General features: G+C 40.4%; 2 long non-coding RNA genes across 2 annotated transcripts; both read left to right on the top strand.

Moving 5' to 3' along the window:
• Positions 1 to 5,728: 5,728 nt before the first annotated feature.
• On the top strand, positions 5,729 to 7,024 carry LOC148119498 (uncharacterized). The gene is made up of 2 exons (XR_015735271.1): positions 5,729 to 5,790; positions 6,421 to 7,024. It is a non-coding gene; the product is annotated as an uncharacterized LOC148119498 (long non-coding RNA).
• Positions 7,025 to 19,402: 12,378 nt separating this feature from the next.
• LOC148119497 (uncharacterized) lies at positions 19,403 to 20,756 on the top strand. Its single transcript, XR_015735270.1, has 2 exons — positions 19,403 to 19,552; positions 20,114 to 20,756. It is a non-coding gene; the product is annotated as an uncharacterized LOC148119497 (long non-coding RNA).
• Positions 20,757 to 21,655: the final 899 nt, after the last annotated feature.

Raw genomic sequence — 21,655 nt, 5'->3', positions numbered from 1 at the left:
TTCTACAATTTTGTTGAATATATTTTCTCTTCCTTAACTTGTACTTCTTTTATCCCTATTATTTTAGATTTGGTCTTTTTATGGTGTCTCATATTTCCTGGATATTTTGTTTTAAGCTTTTGTTAGATTTAACATTTTATTTAATTGGTGAGTCTGTTTCCTCTATCATATCTTCAATGCCTAAGATTATTTCTTTCATCTCTTTAATTCTGTTGTTTATGCTTGCAATTGTGGTTCCCAATCATTTACCCATAATTATCATTTCCAGAATTTTCTTGGTTTGTGTTTTCTTTATTGTCTCTATTTTGGTTATAAAGTCTTGAAAAATTTCTTTCATCTGTTTGGTTGCTTTTTCTTGGTTTTCTTTAGGGATTTGCTGATTTCTTCTAAGATATTGTTTGTCTTTTCCTCCACTTCTTTGTGGAAATTTTTCATTTCCTCTTTAAGGAAACATTTTCTTAAAGTTATTTTTTATGTTGTCTCAGCACCTGTGTTGTGGTTTTCAAGTTTTCCTGCTGTAGATTCCCTGGTCTTTGGTGGTGCTGTGTTGCTCTTTTGTTGTTGTTGTTCAGTGTTTTCTTACCTTGTTGTCTACAAATCTTTTCTGTAATTGGTGTAGTTGGGGTTGTGTCTCTAGTGATCAACCTTCCAGGCTCCAGTGGATCCTAGGCTCAGATGGTTGAGTCAGGGCCATGGTTCAGGTCACAATATATGTTGCCCATCAGGCAGAGCTGAGGTTGGGCACATGCAGGCAGGATTTCCTTGCCTGCTAGCTATGGTGGAGGTTGGGTGCCAGTGGTTGGAACTTCCTTGCCAGCTGGCTCCGGTGGTGGTTGGGCATGCATGGGCTTCCTTTTCTTGCCTACTGGCTCCAGGGTACATTGGGCATGGGCGGGATGAATAATAGTTTCTTAATTAAAATACTAGAGAGATGATGTAATTACCAATCTTGGTAGTCCTCTCATGGTGGCCAGGGATGATAATCTTCTTGTTTCAAATCACAGAATGTGTTTTTTTTCTAGATGTGCTCTCATAATAGCCTGAAGCCTCACAATGATTCAAGTTTCACAATTTGCCACAGACCAGGGATCCTCCTTTCTCTGCATTCCCAGCAAAATGAACAACAAGAAAACAAATGAGTCTATTTCAAAGCAATGAATTATAGAACTGAAAAGCATGTTTGTAGAAAATGAAAGACAAATGGTTGAGAACTCTTAGATGTGTTAACATCCTTAGCCCTCTGGGAAACAAAAAAATATTATTTAGAGATTTTGTCTTACTTCTGTCAGAATGATCAAGATCAATAAAAGACATGACATTCCAGGCTCATAAAGATGAAGGGAAATGGTTACACATGTTCTTTTACGTTGAATGAAAACTGGTTCAGCTGCTGTCAAAATCAATGGAGAGAATCCTGGATTTTTTTTTTTTACCTTATTTAGTAAGTAGCAAGGCACAGAAGATTAGTGGTGCTAGTTCTTCCATATACACACCCTAGTTCATGGCGGCGGCCCAAAGGCATGAGCCTATTTTTGCCTTGTGTGACGATCACAGAGTTTCCCTGAGCTCATTCTTAGGTGTGATATGCAAACATGGAGAGCAGTGAGTCTCGTACTGACCTGGCCCTATGGGCTGTGTACTAACATTTATGAGCCATCCACTGGTGGTGCGACTCTTGACTCCTGGCCTCAGGTGTAGAACTGATGACTCTTCGCCTTCAGGGACATGGACAATGGCATTCTCAGCCGAATCCTTCCTTACTGTCAGAAGCACTGACAGTCACAGGAAGCTGGCATGCTTCACCCAGGCGGATTCAGGGCCCCTGTGCTTCCCAGAGCACAGCTGGGTCTAGTTCATGGCTTTTCTTTTGCTCCTCAGTTTATTCTTTCTCCTCCAATTCCAACTCAGCTCTCCAGGACCGGAGAGAATACTTTTCTCTTTTCTGAACTTCTTTGGTCTTCTTTTTAGGAGGTTCTAGATTCTTGAATTGATCTGGGTGTTCTTTTATACTCTAACCAAGTTCCTGGGTCATCACAAGTGGTAGCGATGACAGAGGCTACTGTCATCACTGTGACAACTCAGTATGTCACAACTTAAACTTCACAGTGCCTTCTTGAAGGTGCTGTTTTCGTCAAGTAGCAGTATTCTGTCCTTTGGAAGAAAGATGCTTTCTTACAGAAAATATGAAGAAAAAGATTGCTTTTCTAGGCTAATGAAACAAAAGGGTGATATGAAAGGGAAATACAGGAAGTCTGGAGCAGGAATTGGGATTGAGGAAGAGTTCTGATATTTCATAAACTGGAGTTTCTTTCTTTGTGGGGAAACACCTCTTGTGACAAATGTCACATGGTGTCTTTCAGATCTTAAGAGTTCAGCACGATGTCTTACCAACAGCAGCAGTGCAAGCTGCCCTCCCAGCCACCTCCTGTGTGCCCACCCACAAAGTGTCCTGAGCCTTGTGCTCCTCCAAAGTGCCCAGAGCCTTGTCCACCCTCAACATGATCTGAGCCTTGTCCTCCTCCAAAGTGCCCAGACCCTAGGCCTCCTTCAAAGTGTTGTAAAGTCAACCAACAATGACAAACACCAAACTTTTAATTAATTCTGCTAGTTTTCATGCAGCAATATATAATTAACAAATATTAGAAAATCGAGACATGATATATGTAGGTATGTGGCAGGTAAAAATGTAAGACTGATACTGTGTGTGTGTGTGTGTGTGTGTGTGTGTGTGTGTGTGTGTGAGTGTGCATGCATGATTTTCTGTCTGTGTACATTTACAAGAATTAGTACATGTGTTGTATATTAAGGATTCAGTATATTATATGTTTTGAGAATTCTAATAGAAACTCAAGTAGGTGTATATCACAGCCAAGGTGGGCTCAACAGTGAGAATGGGAGAAATTGTGAGTCTTCATTCTAACTATCCAAGCAAGAGTATGCTAACATAGGACAGGTGTGATTTTAGTTCCTCTATCTTTTTTTTGAAAGTAATTTTATTAAATTATAAAAGTTTCCATTTATGCCCCTCTTCCCAACACCCTCCCACTCCCCCCCTCCCTCTCCTCCTCCCTCTTTGTCCCTAAGGGCAGTCAGGGTTTCCAGCCCTGTGGGAAGTTCAAGTTCGTCCCCCCTCCCTCCAGGTCCAGGAAGGTGAGTATCCAAACAGACTAGATCCCAAAAATCCAGTATATGCAGAGGAAACTAGTCCCAGTGTCATTGTCAATGGCTTCTCAGAAAGACTCCTGGCCAGCCACATTCAGAGAATCTGGCCACATTCAGAGAATCTGGTTGGATCACGTGCTCGTTCAGTCGCAGTCCAACTGCCCTTGGTAAACTCTCATTAGATCCGACCCCTTGTATCAGTGGGTGATAGCATCCCTCGCAGTCCTTCGTCATTTTCTTCGTCCTTCTGCTCCTCATTTGGACCTTGGGGGGCTCAGTCCGGTGTTCCAATGTGGGTCTCCGTCTGTATCGCCATCCATCGCCAGATGAAGGATCTATGGTGATAAGCAAAATATTCATCAGTATGGTTATGGGCCAAGGCCGGTTCAGGCACCCTCTCCTCTGTCCAGAGAACAATCTGGGGGATCTCTCCTTGGACCTGGGATCCCATATATAATCAAGTTTCCTATAAACCCTAAAATGACTCCCTTAGTTGAAATATATTCTTCCCTGATCCCATATTCATCCTTCCTCCCTTCCCCCCATCCTGGTCAACCGAGCTTTCTCCATTCCTCCCCTACTCCCTTCTCTCTAACCCTCTCCCCTTCCAACAACCCTCCCACTGCCGCCCATGCACCCAAGGTTACCTGGGACTCTTGACTATTTCCTACCTCCTGGCGGATAGCTAAATAATCTTCATCAGGTTTGTCTTCTTATTTAGCTTCTCTAGGATCACGAATAGGCTCAAAGACCTTTAATTATGGTTAGAATCCACTAATGAGTGAATACATACTGTGTTCCTCTTTTTGAGTCTGGCTTACCTCACTCAGTAAAGCGTTTTCTATGTTTATCCATTTGCATGCAAAATTCAAGATGTCATTATTTTTTACCGCTGAGTAAAACTCTAGTGTGTATATGTTCCACACCTTTTTTAACCATTCTTCTATTGAGGGGCACCTAGGCTGTTTCCAGGTTCTGGCTATTACAAATAGTGCTGCTATGAACATAGTTGAACAAATGCTTTTGTAGTATGCTAGGGAATCTCTAGGGTATATTCCCAAGAGTGGAATTGCTGGGTCCTGAGGGAGGTTGACTCCCAGTTTCCTGAGAAACCGCCACACTGATTTCCACAGTGGCTGCACAAGTTTGCATTCCCACCAACAATGGATGAGTGTTCCCCTCACCCCACATCCTCTCCAGCATAGGCTATCATTGGTGTTTTTGACTTTAGCTATTCTGACAGGTGTAAGATGGTATCTCAAAGTTGTTTTGATTTGCATTTCCCTGATTGCTAAGGAGGTTGAGCATGACCTTAAGTGTCTTCTGGCCATTCGAGGTTCATCTGTTGTGAATTCTCTGTTCAGTTCAGTACCCCATTTTTTAATTGGGTTAATTAGAGATTTAGTGCCTAGTTTCTTGAGTTCTTTGTATATTTTGGAAATCAGACCTTTGTCTGATGAGGGGTTGATAAGAACAGAGAAATCGACCTTTGGAATCGAATAGAAGACCTGGATATTAACCCACAAACCTATGAGCACCCAATTTTTGACAAGGGAGCTAAAGGTATACAATGGAAGAAGGAAAGCATCTTTAACAAATGGTGCTGGCATAACTGGATGTCAACCTGTAGAAGGATGAAAGTAGATCCATACCTATCACCATGCACAAAACTCAGGTCCAAATGGATTAAAGACATCAACATTAATCCGTCCACTTTGAACCTGATAGAAGAGAAAGTGGGAAGTAGTCTACAAGATATAGGCACAGGAGGCCTCTTCCTAAGTAGGACCCCAGCAGCACAGACAATAAGAGAAACAATGAATAAATGGGATCTACTGAAACTGAGAAGCTTCTGTAAAGCAAAGGACACTGTCAGTAAGACAAAAAGGCTGCCTTCTGACTGGGAGAAGATCTTCACTAGTTCCTCTATCTTCATGATAAGCAGTTTTATAATTTTCTTTAGAGGGGAGTCTAAATATATACCACAAATAGATAATTTGAGATGTCACCCCAGAAGACGTCAAATTATGGCCCAAACTCAGCAGCATCCCCTATGAACAGCATATTAGATTTTAAATGGTTACAGAAAAGAATTAAACATAGGCAGGAATCCTGACCTATCTCTGGGAAGAGGTTTGTCAAAGATGCGGCTGAGAGCACAGGGGAAATCTCCTGTAATACTATCCTCATTTCTGCACAGAGGCGAATAAAACCGAGAAAACAGGAATATGAATGTGCCAGTGAACCAAAGAAAATTAGTGAGCCAAAGCAAAGCATCAGGACACAAGAGATGTGTAATAAAGAAAAGAAATATAATATTGTCTTCAATCAAGAAAGAGAACTTAGATAACCAGGGAGATCTTGCTGAAACTGAAAAGACAGGAGGGCCCACTGAGTCACAGGGCTCTACAGTGATGGTGCCCAGGAATAGGATATTTCCTAGTTTGTAGAGTCCAAGTCAAGACAGTCATACATGGATTTACATTTTGCTTGGGAAATTCTTGGACCTGCCCTCAATTACAGCCCTACTCCTTCTGGGCGGGGCAGCCAGTCCTATAACGAAGTCCTTGACTGTATGACTGCAGACTCCTGGTGTTCAAGTCCTGGACCCCGAGTTTGAAGAACTTGGTGAGTGTTTCTTGGGCTGATCTGTCTTTTTGGTCTGCTTATGTGCTCCTGTCAGTTTTGAGGAACTAAATGTGTTGAGTCCAGTAGTATTCATGGGATGAGCAGCAACATCTTAGCAATCGGAAGTATAACAATGGTCCACTGTGAAAGGTGATTGTTCCTTTTATTTGGTAGTATACTGTACAGAGTATTTTTCTCTTTCATATGCATCTTTTGGTGTCCTATTCAGAGCCCTATACTTTAACAGATGTCAGAACCTGGGACTTTCCTGAGCTGTCCTTTATTCTGCAACTCCAGACAACCTGCTGGGATGTCACAAGTGCCAAGGAAACTGGGATGTGTTCTCAAATTGCTCAGGGTTCCAGAACTTGAGACTGTCTGTCTCAAAGGAATTTTTGTGTGAAATCAGCCTTACTTGTTTCACTAAAATAAAGTATTTCTTGCTTGAATAAGGCATGAAAAGAAGGTCATCTCCCAAAGCTAGAGTCGCATTGCTAACAGGAAAGGGAAAGGCCAGGCTGTCCTAAGACAGGATTGGGGAAGATGTACATGTGTGGGGAGAGAAATGGATGTCTTCGTCTATTGTCTCTGTGTGGATCACCCGTAACACTGTCATGTAATGTCTTTCAGATCCTGAGACTTCAGCACGATGTCTTACCAAGAACAGCAGTGCAAGCAGCCCTGCCAGCCTCCTCCTGTGTGCCCACCCACAAAGTGCCCAGAGCCTTGTGCTCCTCCACAGTGCCCAGAGCCTTGTCCTCCTCCACAGTGCCCTGAGCCATGCCCCCCTCAGCCATGCCAGCAGAAGTGCCCTCCTGTGCAACCTCCTCCACCCTGCCAGCAGAAGTGCCCACAGAAGAACATGTGAGTGCTGCAGCAGTCACCAGGACCAAGAGAAGAGGAGAAAATCTTTCTCCCATTCTTCCATAGAAACACTTCTGTCTTTGCTTCAAAGCCTGCCATGGATGCAGAAGAATCGTCTCCAGCCTTCACCCTCCATGTGCCTGTGATGACCCCTGATAGGAAGGGCATTCTCCTGAAATTGTTCTTCTGCTATAAGAGGAGGCTGAGAATGGTCCTTGCTCACTGGCTCATTGTCCCAAATGCTCAGTGATGAGCAGCATCTTTCCACCCTGTGCACTCAGAGGATGTTTCCAAAACTCGCAGTCTCTTTGTTTGTGTTGTTGTCACTATGGCTTTATTTCCTGAATAAAGTACAATATGACTGTTAGTACTCATGAGTTCTTCTTTTTCTTCTAAAACTGACTCTATGACCTTCCTGATATGCTCCTGTTACATTATTTTTATTCTTTGATGCCGGGGTCATTTTGTTGTAATCAGATTTTGACTGCATTTTGGTTCATAACAAAGATTGCTTAATGTTTGTTTGCTTGAGAGAAAGTTTCATTTTGTATAACTTTAAGTTACCTGTTAGCACATGCTATTTTAAGAAGATCATGTGGTATTCAGATAAGCATGCATCACATAGGATAAATATCTCCCATACCCCATGTATTTTCTATTCACTTTCCCCTTTGTCCTATGTAATAGTTACACATCTACATTAACCTACCCTTATTGTCTTTTCTTCCTTTAATATTTGAGACATTGGTGCCAACCTTGTATTTAAGACTGAATTTATTTCCCTGTACACGATGATATGCAGTGTCATTTATTTGCCTGCAGAGGACATGATATCATTGTTTCATATGACTGATCATTACCCAAGTCCACCTAAGTGCCCCATATTCTTATCTCATCCACTTCTGGTGTACAGCTCTACTGACTAATTTACCTTGCATGTTAGGAGTAGTTCTGAAATGTAGATGGGTATACATGCATCTCTATTCTATGCTGTATGTGACTTCTTTTATTAAAAACCCAAGTGATGGTGCTGAATCATATGATTATTCTGCTTTGGTGCTATTTCTTTGGAGGAAACCCCATATTGATTTCCATATTTGATGGGCTTGTCTCCTCTCTCAACTCTGAGAGTTTGTGTTCATTTTCCTCCACTCCTCTGCCAGGATTTGTTATTATTTTGATGGTCCTCATCCTTACATGGGTAGACTGGTCTGGTGGGGGCTTGGTTTTCTGTTCTTTAATGGCTAAATATGTTGAACATTTTCTTGCCAGTTTTACTTGTGGAAACTCCTGCTTGCCAAGTCTTCCCTTTGATCACAATTGAGCTAATGTATGCCATTTGATTGACACAATCCGAGACACCTAATTAGCACTAAACACCCGATATTTTAGAAGCTTCTGAAACATATCATTTCTACGACCCTCTCTCCTATATCATCTTCCATGTAAAACATTTTATTATCATCAACCATACCACCATCATTACCTTAACCACTACAAGCTATCACACCAGCTAGCACTGCCTACCTTCACTATCATTGGCATCCTCATTACTATTACTTCTGTGAGAGCACCATGTCCATCACCATTTCCATGACCATCCTTCCACCACCAACATCATCATCAAAAAATTACGTGAAATATTGATAATTGTAGAAACGTGTGGGAAAGGGATTCTGGCCTAGGAATGGGAAGCCCGCATGGTTCCTCCTGTTGCTTGTTATTGCTCCTTTCATTTGCTATTGGAGAATCTTGATTTTCTTCAGTGACTTCTTCTTAATGGCTTAGATTATCGATAGTTAAATATTAAATTAAATGAAGAACTAGAAAAATATTAGAACTTCACGTTCAAGCCTGCCATTAGGTTAATAAATCCCAGGAAAATAGGAATAAAATATGCATATTGAACCTAGGGATTTATGAACTTAATAGTACTTAAATGAAAAGAACCAAACATTTATCTCAGTGATAGATGACAGCTAGAATGTACCCTTGTGTGTGTATTCATGTGTGGACATGTGTGTTCCTAGTCTTTGGTATTCAAGTTCATACTTGGAGAAGTTTTACTGTGAGTCCTTTTTATATGTAGCTGCTCTTCAAGGAGATTCTGTAGAATCAACTCAAATTCAGCTCAGTCTGTAAAGAGACTGGGCTTCTCTGACTCTGGTGATGGTGCTGACAGAATTCATAAACTCTATTATAAAAATAATATTTTTGCTTATATCATTGTAAAAGTTGAGGGGTTTACTCATGATATTTAAATATATGTGGGTGGACTGCATTCACCCTCAGCCACTGTATTAGATATAAAACAGCAAACTTATGATACTTGTGTTTGGAGACTCACTGGTATCCTTTAATATATCATCTTTATTAAACCTATGAGAATTTCATTCAATGCATTTCAGCGATATTGACTCAGTTCCTTACCAACAACTGTCCTTATCCACATACTATGCCTTTCCTTCTCTTCCCACACAACCTTGATTACTTTTTCATTTGCTTCTCCTTCCCTCACCATCTGATTTTGTAGTCTAACTGCCCCAGGCAATAGGTCCTCCTGGGAGTCTAGTCAATATATCAAGGTTCACATAATTAAAAACTGACACACCTTTTAGAAGTTGTCACCTGGCAATAGAGCCTAAGTGATGACATTTCATTCTTCCCCTCTCATGCATGATGTGCTAGGTCTGGTTTGAGCTTTCCTATGACTGTGCATGCAGTGTCTATAGTTACGTGTTCAAACGTTTAATAGTCTGGTTATATGAATAGAACCGTTTCTACCTCTTCTGTGAGGTAATGCTAAACATACACAAGTCTCTCATTCTTTGCAACATTTATCAGTTGTCATTCTCTGTGTTAAGTTTTTACTGAAGGAAAAATGTCCTCCGATGAGGAATGAGATATACTTATATGACTGTGGCAATCTTACTAGGAATTGCTGTCTTGATTTGCTCATTTAGCAGAGTAATACCGTTGATTGGGTAATCTTTCAGAATCTATGTACTATCTAGCTACAGAGTCTCTCCGCTTTGATGGTGCTAAGTATGCACTTTGTCTCAGAGAAGAACCTTAAATCCAAACAGAAAGTGGTTGGTTGCACCCCTTCACTTGTGTCACTGTCACACCAGTGGTCGTATCTTGTTAAGGCAGTCATTGTTGTAGGTTGCAGTGTTCAGAGCTGTGTGAGCCTTGTGAGTACTTTTCTCCTTCAGCAGTGTCCATAGCACCTTACAGTATCATGAGGGCTGGCCAGTAGGGATGAAGTGCTCGTGAGAACCTCTTAGATTTCTCCATGTTGTCTGTCTTAAGCATTGGTGTCTACAGAAATGGGGTCTTAGCATGTTGTTCTGTATTGTGGACAAGTTACAGGCAATAGTGTGTAAGGTCGTGGATTCAGTCTATGAGAACCTACTGGCTAACAACTAAAGAGAGGTAAGCTGTGAGTGCTAATGAGTTTTGCATTTGTTAATATGAGGTATCTACTTGAGGTATTGCACCATCTGCAGCAGTAAGGTAACTCCATTAAAACATTTTATATATGTATATCTTTAGTAAGCTTTTAGTGTAGGAGATCTACATATGACATATGGCTATTTTGAAAGACATTTAATGATAATCATCTTTCTCTATATTCCCTGATCTACCCTGCCCTCCCATGTCCCATCATAAAGCATGTATTCTCTTTGCATTACTTCCCTTTAACACTTATACCCTTCTAAGTGGAGTATATTCAAAGGAAGAACCTAGGTTTAACAGACTCTGTTATACTGGTTTCCCAGCTCAGTAGGCAATACTGTAATTGACACAGCAGATGTCAGGCATGACCTAAGATGATCCTTTATGTTTGATATTCAAAGATGGAGAGTAATAAGTCTCTTACTGGTCTGACTGGTAGTATGGGCTCTAACCTTTGTGAATCATCCTCTGGTCATGTGTTGGTCAGCCTCTGGCCTCAGGTGCTGAACTGATGACTCTTTCCCTCTAGGAACATGGACAAAGGCAGTCTCAGCTAAACCTTTCCTTACTGTCAGAACCACTGGCAGGCACAGGAAGCTGACAAGCTTCACTGATGATGATTCTGTGCCCGTGTGCCGTGAGCAGAATGGGGCCAGTTAAATTCTCTGTTTTGTCTTCCTCATTCTATTCTTTCCCCTCTAAGTAGAAAGCATCTTCCCAGGAGCCTTCACAATTGCTTTTTTCAGGCAAGGAAGCTCAAGGAACATCACCTGTGCTACTTCCAACCAGGCCCCTGACTGAAAGAAGCCAGAAGGGCTAGGGAAACACAAGGCCTGCATATGTACTGAGAGCATGTCTTCAGTGGGGGACTGCTACTAAATCACTCAGCTCAGAGGCACAGCACGACTCAGTCTAGGAACTTTCTGATGTGGGGTCGTAAGGTAGGGATCTTATTGAATTTTCCAAATTCGGGTAAGTATTTGTGCAAAGAATGACAGAACTATAGTAACAACTGTGTAACTAACATATCTCTGTCCCACTCATCTGAGATTTTTTCCTGTTTTGAATATAATTTGGATAGAGTAAGTTTGGTGATCACAGAGTGAATACTAGCAGTCAGAAAATTCGAAGAGAAGCACAATGAAGTATTGTGTATATTGGCTTTTATTTCTTTGAGGGTCGGAAGAATCTAAAGACAGGATAATATTCAAGGTTTGATGTTATACTGCCTTAGTTGTTCTCTCACCAACAAAGACTTGAGAGTTGGATATTAGGGTAAAAACCTTATAGATCAAATAAATGGCAGAAGAGAGACCAGTTGACCTCCTCTGTACACTTCCTAGACCCAAATGGACAGAAGAAAAGGCTAAAAATCTCCAGGTTTCTCCCTACTCCATTCTGTGCCTTTCTACTGCACTTCTGGGTTCTCTGAATTCTCTATGGCTAAGTTTGTCAACCGGTCGCTGGTTCTGCCCTCTGACTCAAGGTAAACTGTTCTAACACAGTCTTGGAGTGTCAGAGTGTGATCAAATATCCTGCAACACTCACCCCATTTCATCTAAATATAAAGGAGATATTTTATCTTTTAACCCATAAAACCATATACAATAAATACAATTGTCAGGTAAGAATTACATTTACCATATCCAGAACTTTACATTTGGCACATTTAGAGAAACTACTCCATTATCTATCATATCTTGATGAATCCAAAGTTTTATACATAGACCTCTTCTGTCACAGTTTGAATTATCAGCTTAAAGCATCCTTTTAGATTTTGTTGTTGCCGGGCCCTATCATTTCCTTGGAGATCAGAGGTCACTGTCAGGAATGAGCACAGTTCACTGTGGAAAACCTCAGCATGGTAAAGGTCATAGGCAGCAGATCTCCAACAGGGAAAGAACTACAATTGTTAAATATAGCCAGGCTACAAAAACTTAGTTCCTAGTTACCTGCTTTAGTCTAATGTCTGAAATGATGTACAGGAAGTTAGATGCAGCTTATTTCTAGAATAGTGAGTATTGAATAAGACCACTGATATCATGACATATATATATATACATATATATATATATATACTTAAAATCTTATAAAATTTGAGATATATTTAGATATTCAGAAAAATTTTAAAGAATCAAATGGAAAGCAAAGGATAATGAGATTATAATGGCAATTAAAAAAATTTTATTTTTATTTGTCCCATACCTTGTGGCTCTTCTAAAATGAGACTAAGGTTTTGGATTTTCCTTTAACAAATATATGTGGCTTTTGAGAAGGAGAGAGTCATGTTCCAACTCCAAAGCCAGTTTCAACTTTTAATTGAATTGGGACCAAAAAAGAAGCATTTGTCTTTTATATACATATACATATTTATATATACATATACAAATATACATTTGGGAAGGTCTATGAAATTTTACCTTGTTGCAATTGTGCAGCAGAATTCATAGGGGGATTAGCTTGTTACTGTGGATGTTCAAGGAAACACCAGTAATCAAGGTTCTGAAGTCAATGAATGACTTTCATTACAAAAGAAACTCGAAAAAGTTGGTTTATGCAAGAGGGATAAATCCTAGTCCTACTGCTAGAGGCCACACAACTGTCACCCACAATAAGAGGGCCTGGTTTAGTCCTATGCAGGCTCACCTTAGATACTGGGGCAAGGGCCTTGGTCCCACCTAAAAGTGATGTGTCAGATTTTGATGACACACTATGGGAAGCCTTATCCTCTCTAAGGTGTGGATGAGGGTGGGAAGGAAGAGGGAACAGAAGGAAGGAAGGGTGTGGGACCTGGGATTTATATGTAAAATGAGAAAAAATGTTTTAAAAAATAAGAGTTAAAAAAAAGAAACTCCAATAGAGCTTCTGGCACTGACATGAACCTGGCAGATCTTTAGGTAAAAATGTATTTTTCTTACCCATCCTTATAATATCAACTTCTTAGTGCTAAAATAGGAGTGAAAGTATGCAGGATTTGTCTTCTCTTCCTGACTGTGGGAGTTAACTTTCTGTCCTGCTATGTTTGTCTATTGAAATTACATAGTTCCATTCTTTAAATGGACAGGCAGCCATACAAGATGTGTATTAGTGTTTAAATTAGTCCTCTGCTGATGAACATTTGCATGGAGAGTATTTACAGCAGAGACTAGAAAACAAAAGTAACTTTTAGACAATTCCTCTGCACATGTCCTATCCTTTTAAGAATATACTGAAAAATGAAGTTTTAGTATGCTGAAATATATTTTATTACATTGAAAGTTTTTAATGTTGTGAATAAAAATTCAGATATTTTCAACAATGTCCTTCAAATGAAACTGCATGTTTTATATGATTTATATGATATTGTTTTAAAACATTATATTGCTAAGAATGTTTTTTCTAATAGTGTATGATATGTATGGTAAAATATGAGGAAAACCCAATCAGGAATTATAAAAACACTGCTTTAATTCATTCTGTCAGCTTTTATGCATTTATAATTCATTATTAGATTCTTAACTCCTTAGTTCGTTTGTGAGCAGCTGCACTGACTTATTTACCTTGCATGTTAGGAGTAGTTTTGAAATACAGATGGATATGCAGGCATCTCTATTGTATAATTTATTTCATTTCTTTTCATAAGAACCCAGGTGGTGCTCATGAATGATATGACTGTTTGCTTTTGTGTTATTTCTTTGGAAGAAAACCCACACTGATTTCCATATTTGATAGATTAATCTGCTCTCTCACAGTCTGAGAGTTTGTCTTCTCTTTCCTCCACTCCTGTGCTAGGACTTATTATTTTTATTGTTCTCATTCTTACATGACTAGAATGGTCTTCTGGTGTAGATTTGATTTTCAGTTATTTAATGGCTAACATTGTTGAACATTTTCTTGTTAATGCTACTTGTGGAAACTCCTAAGTATGCTAAAGTCTTGTCTTTGGTCATAATTAAACTAATGCATGCCATTTGATTGGCACAATCTGAAGCACCTAATTGGTACTAAGTGATAGGTTTAGAAGCTGCTGATACCCATCATTTTCACTGCAGTTACTTCCATCTACAACATCCCCATCATCTTCACCAGCACCAGAATCATCATCACAACCACTACAAATTCTGACACTGCCTACCTCTGCTATCATTGTCACCCTCTCTACTATTACCCCCCTGAGAGCAACATATCCTTGTCCGTCACCATTTCCATGACCATATCTCCAGCATCACCAACACCATCAACAAAACTAAGTAAAATATTGATAACTGTAGAATGTGTGGAAACGGTTTCCAGTCTAGGAGTGTTACTCCTGCATTGAATCTCCTGCTGTTTGTTATTATTTCTTTCATTTGTTAATATAGAATCTTGACTTTTTCTAGGGACTTTTTTCTAATGGCTTAGATTATATTAAAGTATTAAATTAAATAAGAATCAGAAAATATTAGAATTTCATGTTCATGCCTGCCATTTGACTCATAAGAACCTATAGAAAATTAGGATAAAAATATGTATGTTGAACTCAGGATCATCTGACCTTAAAAGATCATAAAACTATGTGGTATAGGAGGGTCTTCTGTCTATGTGTTACTTTCATTGGTTAAATAAAGAAGCTGCCTTGGCCTTTTGATAGGCCAGCCCTTAGATAGGTGGAGTAGACAGAACAGAATGCTGGGAGAAAGGAGGCAGAAACAGAGAGCCGCCATGAAGCCAGCAGCCAGGTCTGACATGCTAAATCTTTTCCGGTAAGCCATGACCCCGTGGTGATATACAGATTACTAGATATGGGTTAAACAAATATGTAAGAGTCAGCCAATAAGAGCTTAGAATGAATGGGCCAGAAAGTATTCAAATGAATACAATTTGTGTGTAATTATTTTGGGTGTAAACTAGCCAGGAGCCGGGCAGGACGAAAAGCAGTCCACTCCCCTTTTACAATAACTATGGGAATCAAATGTTTAGCTCAACAGTAGATGGCATCTTGAAAAGACAATGTATTCAGGTCTGTGCACACATGTCTTCCATGTCTCTGGTCTTGAAGGTTCACTCTTGAGAAAGTGTTCTGTGCGCCCTGTTCACCTTTGACCGTTCTCCATGGGGCTTCTGTGGAAGGAACTCCCCTTGGTGTCTCAGCCTGGACTGAGATTCGGCTGCTCTGACTCTGGTGCCAGTGTTGGCAGAATTAGTAGCGGCTATTTTGAAAATAGTGTAATTAGCATATATCATTGTAAACGTGAAGGATTTCATCACAATATTTAAATATATGCAGATGGACTGTACTCACCCTCATCCACTGCATTCGACATATGAGAGCAAGCATATGATTCTTGTCATTGGAGACTTGTTTGTGTCCTTTAATAGCATGCCTTCTTTAAAACATCATATTTATTAATTCTTTGAGAATTTCATATAGCATACTTCAATGATATTCACTCAGTGGGATACCAAAAACTGTCCTTATCTACTCATTGTGCCTTCCCTTCTCTTCCCACTTAAATTTGATTTTGTTTCTATTTGTTTCTCTGTGCCCCATCATTTCCAGTTTGTGTAGTCCAACCACTCTAGACAGTGGGGTCTATCCTGGAGTGTGGTAACATAGCAAGGCTCACATCATTAAAACTCACATGCCTTCTCTTACAAGCTATCAACTGCTAATAGCTCAACAGCTAGTGGTGGAATTATGCACTTTCCTTCTCATGTAGGCTGAGCTTTCATCTGGCATAAGGTTTTACATGACTTGTGCATACTTTGTCAATAGTTATGAATTCAAACATTTAATGGCCCAGTTATGTGAAGAAAAGAGTTTCTACTTCTAGTTCTTATGCTCTTTCTGCCAACTCCTTTGTGAGGGTAATGCTGAGCACACACAAGTCTCTTATTTTATGCACTGTAGATCAATTGAGGGTCTCTGTGTTATAATCTACTACAATGAGAAGCTTCTCAGATAAGGATTGAGAGATATATCAATACGAGTATAGCAATAAGTCATTAGAAATGACTGGTTTGATTTTTCTATTTAGGAGAATTATAATATTGATTGGATGATCATCCAGGGCCTATGTCCTATCTAGCAGTAGATTCTCACCCCTTTACCAGTGCTGGGTATTTACCTTGTCTCATTGGGAAGGATCTTAAATCCAAAAAAAGAAAGTGGTTGGTTGCTCCCAACTGCTGTGCCACTGTTACACCAGTGGGCATATCCTGTCAAGCCAGCCATTTTTGTACCTTGCAGTGTTCAGTACTGACTGAGGCTGGTGAATACTTTTCTCCTTCAGCAGTATACACAGCATTTTCTATATCACGTGGGCTGGCCAGTAGGGATGAAATGTCCAGGTGAGCACCTCCTATATTTCTCCAAGTTTTCTTACTTAAGCTTTAATGTCCATAGAAATAGGATTTTACTTTGATGCTCTGGAGGGTAGACAAGTTACAGTCAATAGTCTGTAAGCTAGCAGATGTAGAGGGATCGGTGGGCCACTTTCTGCCACCCACCCGGTTAGCTTTACCCAAAATAATTACACGGAAACTGTATTCATTTTAAACACTGCTTGGCCCATTAGTTTCAGCCTCTTATTGGCTAACTCTCACATCTTGATTAACCCATTTCTAATATTCTGTGTAGCACCATGAGGTAGTGGCTTACCGGGAAGGATCTTAGCCTGCATCCATCTTGGAGAGGAGAGCTATAGCGTCTGCCTCATTGCCTTCTTCCCAGCATTCTGTTCTGTCTACTCCGCCTACCTAATTTTCTGTCCTATCAAAGGGTCAAGGCAGTTTCTTTATTAACCAATGAAAGTAACACATAGACAGATGACCCACCTCCATCAAGCAGAGATTGCCTATTGTAACCCACTGACCAACAACTAAAAAAAAAATCAGGTATTATTGTTACTGAAGTTTGCAGTTGCCAATACGAGGTATGTACTGGTGGTATTGTACCTCTCCAGTTGTAAGGTAACTCCATTAACATAATTTTATAAGTATATATTTTAGTAAGTTTTTAGAGTAGTAGATTTCCATATGACTTTTTTATTGGTTTTTTTTTTTTTTGAGGTGGGGTTTCTTTGTAGCTTTGGAGCCTGTCCTGGAACTAGCTCTGGTAGACAAGGCTGGCATCAAAGTCAGAGCTCCACCTGCCTCTGCCTCCTGAGTGCTGGAATAAAAGGCGTGCGCCACCACTGCACAGCACTTTTTCAAAAGGTTTTACTGTTAATCATCTTTCTCTATATGCCCTGTTCTACCCTGCCCTCCCATGTCCCATCATAAAGCATGTCTTCTCTTTGCATTACTCCCCTTTAACACTTTATACCCTTCTAAGTGGACTATATTCAAAAGAACATAGGTGTAACAGACTCTGTGTTATACTGGCTTCCCAGGTCAGTAGGCAATGCCGTAATTGACACAGCAGAAGTCAGGCATGACCTAAGATGATCCTTTATATTTGATATGCAAATAGGGAGAGTAATAAGTCTCTTACTGGCCTGACTGGTAGTATGGGTACTAACTTTTGTGAATCATCCTCTGGTCATGTGTTGGTCAGCCTCTGGCCTCAGGTGCTGAACTGATGACTCTTTTCCTCTAGGGACATGGACAAGGGCAGTCTTGGCTAAACCCTTCCTTACTGTCAGAAGCACTGACAGTCACAAGAAGCTGATACACTTCACTGATGTTGATTCAGTGCCCATGTGCTTCTCAGAGCAGAGCTCTGAATAGTTAATAACTTTGCTTCATGATCCTCATCTATTCTTTCTCCTCCAATTACAAAGCAACTTTCCAGGACTAAAGAGAATAGTTTTCTCTTTTCTGAACTCTTTTTTGCCTTCCTTCTTAGGAGGTTCCAAATTCTTGAATTCTGGCTGTTGTTTTTATCCAAGTCAGTTTCCTAGGACATCTAAAGTAGTAATGATTGCAACCGTTACTGTCATCACTGAGGCTGCTCAGTATTTTAGAACTTAAAGTTCAGACTGCCTTTCTAAAAGATCATGTTTTCTATAAGATCACTTACTCTGTCCTTTGGAAGACAGATGTTTTCTTATGAAAAACATGAAGAAAAAGGTTGATTTCCTAGGTTAACGAAACAATGGAATGACATGGAATGGAAAGTCGGGAAGTCTGGAGGTGGAGACGGAATTGAGGAAGAGTTCTGATAGCTCATAAACTTGAGATCCTTTCTCTGTGGGGATCATCTCTTGTGAGAACTGTCATATAGTATCTTCCAGATCCTTAGATTTCAGAATGTTTAACCAACAGCAGCAGTGCAAATAGTTCAACCAGCTTCCTTTTGTGTGCCCACCAAAAAGTGCTCGTAGCTCTGTACACTCTCAAACTGTTCCAAGCCTTGTCTTCCTCCAACATGAACAGAGTCTTAGACTCTCTCAAAGTGTTCAAAGGTCAATCAAGAACTATAAAACACCCAATTTTAATTCCTTCTGTCAGATTTCAAGCAGAAATGAATCATTAATATGCATCAGAAAACCGGGAAGTGATGAATGCAGTTATGTGGCAGATAAAAATGTAAGACTTAGGATCTGTCTATCTGTGTCTGTCTGTCTGTCTGGTGCATGTGCAACAATGAGCACATATGTATGAATGAGTTAGTATACTATGTGTTTTGGCAGATGTCAGAGCTCCAGTTGGTGTGTACCACAGCCAAGGTGGGTTCAACAGCTCTTCACACAAGAGAAGTGTGGGAGATTATGAGTCTTCATGCTGACCACCAAAGCAGGAACATGCCTGGGGCAGTTGTTAGGTTAGATACGATTTTAGTTCTTCTATTGTCATGATAAGCAGGCATATGAAAATCATTAGAGGGGAATCTAAACATATACCCCAAATATGTAGTTGGAGATGGCAGTACTGACGAAGGTCAGGATAAGGTTCAAGCCCAACACCCTTCCCTATGAACAGCATATTTGATTTTCTATTTGTACAGAAAAGATTTAAAGCTATCCAACAGACTAGACATGCTCCTCAGAACAGTTTTGTCAACGATGAACCTGAAAGCACAGCTAAAGTTCCCTTAAGACTGTCCTGTCAGCACAAATGTCAGGCAAATTTGCCTAAAAGCAGAAATAAAAACGGCTGTGAACCAAAGAGTATCAGTGAGCTGAGGAAGAAGAAACAAGAAACAAGAGGAGTAATTGGGAAAGAAAATACTGTCTTCAATCAAGAAAGGCAACATAGACAGCTAGGGATGTCTGGCTGAAACCAAAGAGGCAGAAAGACCCACTGAGTCACTGCACTCTATAGTGATGATATCCAGAGATAGGGTATTTCGCATGATGTAGAGTCCCAGTCAAGCGAGTCATGCATGGATTTGCATTTTGTTTGGGATATTCTTGGACCTGCCCACTGTCAGTCAGCTCTACTCCCTCTGGGCGGGGCAGTCAGTGCTATAAAGAGGTCCTTGGCTGCATGTCTGCAGATTCCTGGTAATCAAGTCCTAGACTACTTTGGAGACCCGGTGAGTGTTATTTCTTGAGTTGGTCTGTCTTTATGGTCTGCTTATGTGCTGCAGTCAAGCTTTAGGGATGGCGTGTGGTGGTTTTCCTTTTATTTAGTATGCAATTGAACACAGTGTATTTCTCTTTCATATGCATCTTTGGTGTCTTTTCATAGTCCCATGACATAGTAGGTGTTAGAACTTGGTTTTCCTGAGCTGTCCTCTATTCTGCCACCCAGACAACCTGCTGGGATGTCACAGTGACAAGAGAGTCAGGGATATTTGTTCTGAGGGTGCCCAGGACTTTAGACCTTAAGACTCCTGTATTGAAGACGTTTCTCTGTGAAACATCTATGTTTCAGTGGAACAAATATTTTCTCCTGAAAAAAAAAGCATCAAACAAAGAATATCTCACAAGGCAGGTGACACATTGCTGACAGGAAAGGGAAAAACCAGGCTGTCCTAAAAGAAGAGTTGGGGATATGTGTATGTGTGGAGAGAGAAATGGATGTGATGTTCCATGTCTCTGTCTATCTTCTCTCTGATGATCATCCCCTAACATTCTCATGTAATGTCTTCCAGATCCTGAGACTTCAGCACGATGTCTTACCAAGAGCAGCAGTGCAAGCAGCCCTGCCAGCCTCCTCCTGTGTGCCCACCCACAAAATGCCCGGAGCCTTGTCCTCCTCCGAAGTGCCCTGAGCCTTGTCCTCCCCCAAAGTGCCCAGAGCCTTGCCCTCCTCCGAAGTGCCCTGAGCCTTGTTCTCCTCCAAAGTGCCCAGAGCCATGCCAGCAGAAATGCCCTCCTGTGCAACCTCCTTCACCCTGCCAGCAGAAGTGCCCACCCAAGAGCAAGTGAGTGCTTCAACCGTCACCAGGACCAAGAGAAGAGGAGGAAATCTGTCTCCCATACTTCCACAGAAATATTTCCATCTCACTTCAAAGCCTGCCATGGATGCAGAAGAATCTTGTCCACCCTTCTCTCTCCATGTGTCTGTGATGTTTCCTCATAGAGAACACATTCCCCTGAGATTGTTCTGCTTCTGCTCTCAAGGGGAGGCTGAGAATGGTCCTTCCTCACTGGTTCAGTGTCCCAGATGCTCAGTGATGAGCAGCATCTTTCCACCCTGTGCACTCAGAGGATGTTTCCAAAACTCTCAGTCTTGTTTGTTTTGATGTCACTGTGGCTTTATTTCCTGAATAAACTACACTCTGGTTGATAGTATTTATGTGATCTTTTTTCCTAAAACTGATTCTATGACCTTCCTGATATTCTCCTGTTCCTTTACTTTCATTCTTTGATCCCCAGGTTATTTTTTTGTATCAGATTTTGATTGCATTTTGGTTCATAACAAAGATTGTTTAGAGACTGCTTGCTTGAGAGAGACATAATTTCATTTTGCACAATTATGATCTCTCTTGTAGCACGTGATAGCTTAAGATTAATCTATCTTCAGATATGTATGGGTCACTTATTACACCTCTTACACATCTTCTCCCTACACCCACATGTACCTTACTTTTCCCTTCATCTGATGTAATAGTTACACATCTACAACAACCTACCCTTATTACATTTTCCCCCTTCAATATCTGAAACATCGGTGCCAACCTTGTATTTAACATTTCTCTCAACATGATGACATGCAGTTACATTTATTTACCTGCTGAGTACATGATATCATTGTTCCTTATGATTCATTTTAGCGCCATATTTTATTCTCCCATTCATTCACTGTTGAGCCATGAGACCAATTATTTAACTTTCATTATTAGGTGTAGTTCTGAAATATAGATGGACATGTAGGCATCTCTATTGTATACTATATTTCACTTCTTTTCATATGAACCCATGTAATGCTGGTGAACCACATGATAGTTCTACCTTAGTGTTATTTCTTTGGAGGAAACCCCACACTGATTTCCACACTTGATGGGTTATTCTCCTCTCTCACAGTCTGACAGTTTTTTCCTCTACTCCTCTGCCAGGACAGGTTATTATTTTGATTGTACTCAATCTTACATGGATAGAATGGTCTTTTCGTGTATGTTTAGTTTTTAGTTCTTTCCTGGCTAGAGAGTTGAACATTTTCCTGTTAATATTACTTGTCTGAACTCCTTAAG

Source organism: Myodes glareolus, chromosome 17 (genome assembly GCF_982192425.1).
Source record: "Myodes glareolus chromosome 17, mMyoGla1.1, whole genome shotgun sequence".
Classification (NCBI taxonomy): domain Eukaryota; kingdom Metazoa; phylum Chordata; class Mammalia; order Rodentia; family Cricetidae; genus Myodes; species Myodes glareolus.
This window is presented reverse-complemented; position numbering and strand designations above follow the sequence as displayed.